Raw genomic sequence first — 3,429 nt, 5'->3', positions numbered from 1 at the left:
AGAGAGAGAGAGAGAGAGAGAAAGAAAAAGGAAAAAGAGAACACACGTGTCCTACGACACGTAGATACACACGTCTCCGTGTATATGCACGCGACAATTCTCTCTGAGATACGTGAGACGGAGATAGACAGACAGACAGACAGACAGACAGAGAGATCCGAAGAGTTAAATATAAATGGTGAATCGAGTGATTGTCACCGCGCGATATCTGTTAGGGGAGGTATGTGTCGACACTATGCGCGTCGCAAACGTAAAGGGTATATTACTGCGAATTCGAATTGCCGAATTTCTCCGGGAGAGTAATTAATCCATATCGATCCTCTCCTCTTGGGGTATATTACGCAGAATCACAGCAGGTTGTGAGATTTAATAGTGTGACGTAAGTGTAAAGCGCGCGAGATGGGATATTATTGCAATATATATAAATATATATATATACATATATATAAATGTATATATATATATATATATATATATATATATATATATATATATATTTACATATATATTGTACACACGAGTCAATTCCAACGAGCATTTTCATGCCATTAAGCTTAAAAAGTTATTAGTTATTAAAATGATACGAGAGATGTGCGCGCGGAAAGGGAGAGAGGAAAGCGGGGAAGGGAGAGAGGAGGAAGGATAACAAATTCTTACACTCTTTTAATCATTGTTAATTAATTAAAATAATCACGATCCTATCGAAATACTTAAACAAAAATGAGTAAAATAATATAATTATTATACACACAAAAAATATTATATATATATATATATATATATATATATATATATAATATATTCATATTTTTGCTTATTACATATTTAAGAATCTAATTATAAACAAGTGCTAGCGATTATTAAGTAGCGGGTACGAGAGCATTGACAATGAGAGAGAGAGAGAGAGGCGATGACGAGGAAGAAAGTTTCGAGTTAGGAATATTTCAGATGAGTCGGGGCTTGTGTCATTGTGCGTGGCAATTTAGAGATTTCGAATTCGAGGATAAAAAACAAAGATTTTTCTCGGCGATACGCGCACCACGGTCTCGGCAAAGAGGACGAGGTCCTCGATGCAAATTCACCGAGGGTAGAGTGCACTGTCGCTTCTCCGGGGTTTCAACAAGACAAGTCTAATACAGTATTTTTTTTTACCCTTTAGAATAGCGGACAGAAAGTGGCCGATACCGGGCGAATGTTCCATAGAGAGAGTTTCGCCATTGTTCCGTATTCGCATAATTAACCACGTACAATACGAACAAGCTAAGCGAGGGCTGAAAGAGAGAGAGAGAGAGAGAGAGAGAGAGAGAGAGAGAGAGAGAGAGAGAGAGAGGAAGGAGAAAGGGAGGAAGGCCGCTGAAGAAAATAATCTTAATTAAAAAGACATCGCTAGGGTAGGCGCTTCGAAGAATACATAAAGTTTAAAAAAAAGTCATTTATATATAATACAAATTATTCTCAAAATATAAAGAAGTTTAATAAAAAAAAAAAGAAAAAAAAGTAAAGAAGAAAAATTTTTAAATTCTACGTAAGAAAGCCAAGAGTCAAAGACGACTAGATGATAGGAGCCGCATGGCCTAACTGCTGCCACTTTAATTAATTAAATAATTAATTATAACTTTATTACTTAATTAATCTCGATAAAACACAAAAATGGGAAATAATAAAATTAAAAAAAAAAAAAACACCCACACACACTATCTCATGCCACTTTTCAAACTACTTTCTAGACGCAGAGACGAATCAATAGGTATATTTAATAGCGGACTATTAAGCAAGAGATTAAAACTAAAAAGGACTAATTTTTCTCCTATATAAAAAAAAAAAAAAAAAAAAAAACGGAAACGAGATCGAGATTCGCGCTATAGATTCGAGATATTTCCAATTTTGTCCAGTCTCCAGAATCGCACGAGGTACACGCGCGTTTATGCGAAACTCGCGATTTCCGTCGTCGCGTGCCCGCCGATGTCTCGCTACGTCCCGCCAAATCGCTCGTTTCGAAAATCGTATCTCCGGAAATTCCGGAAGTACACTTCGACGAAACGGAATATCGAGATTTCGAGAGGGGGCGCGGATAACGATCGTCGGAGGGGAAACGGCTCCGTTGCGGCTCGGACGCATATATCTCGCCGCGATATATATATCCTGCGGAAAAGAATCTCCCTTTCCGTATATTTTTTACAAAAAAAAAGAAAAAAAAAAGAAAGAAACAAAGAACGCGAAAAATCTGCCACGCGATCATCCGAAGCCTATCGCGCGTATCCGCCTCTCTCGACGACGCGATGCAGCGGGGGCGCGAGACGAAACAACGGGGCACGGGCTAGCAATCGCGCGAACACGCGTCACGATGTCGAAAGGGTCGAAACGATCGGGTCGGTGCTCTGTCATGTTCGCACAGACACGGAGATACAGAGAGGAACATATACAATAGAATCGCGCACAGTGACGAGTGCAGAGAGTTACAGTGATATCACAGGATTACATGCAAGACACACACACACACACACACAAACACACAAAGAGAGGGGGAGATAATTTATATAAATAAATACCGCATAAATACACAGAATCACGTGGATATACACAAAGTACAGAATTACAAAGACCCCAGAGACACGCATTGTTCCTTCGTCGAGACGGTCACTTTGTACCTGCTTGCTGCCTGCCTGCCTGATCCTGACACACGACGCAACTCCTAGTCTCGCGTGGCAGCGTTCACTTACACCTATAAAATACATATACACATATACACGTATGCACATACAGTCCCTTTAACTTGACTCGATTGATAACGTCCAAGTATGCTGCGAGCACTTTCGTTGTGATCATCCGATTTGTGCGTTGCGAGAACACCGAGAATCCAGCTGATTTGCTATTCGTTGTTCAGTCCCGTCGTCGATTTTTTTTTTTTTTTTTTTTTTTTTTCATGATGATGAGAGAGAGAGAGAGAGAGAGAGAGCGCGATTCTCTCCCTCGGAACGTTGATGTAAGATGGTTTCGACGGCTGTTTCGACATCAATCCGCTTTAACGACGTTTCCGCGTTCCAAAATTCGAGCGATTTCGCGGGAAAAATTTAAATATCGCACCCGCGAGAACAATCGCCGGAGAATTTTGGAACGAAAACGGCGTGTAGACGTGGCACTTACGTGCTAGATTTTATTAGTGAAAACGAATAACGGTAAAGGCTCCATCTCTCTTGTAATATTTTTATTATCGCAAGCGTATAATACATATTATATATATATATATATATATATATATATATATATATATATATATATATATAAATATAAATATAATTAAATTATATATTATTAAAATAAAGGGATTACGCCACTGTTTATTATTTATTGACTAACGTTCGACTAATATTGTAAATAATAACGAAAATATTTTATCTATATTTCAGTACTCTGCGTTGATACCACTGC

The sequence above is a fragment of the Polyergus mexicanus genome, unplaced genomic scaffold (assembly GCF_030449975.1).
Source record: "Polyergus mexicanus isolate NDT 795.1 unplaced genomic scaffold, iyPolMexi1.0 SCAF_6, whole genome shotgun sequence".
NCBI lineage: Eukaryota > Metazoa > Arthropoda > Insecta > Hymenoptera > Formicidae > Polyergus > Polyergus mexicanus.
Note: the sequence above shows the minus strand (reverse complement) of the source record.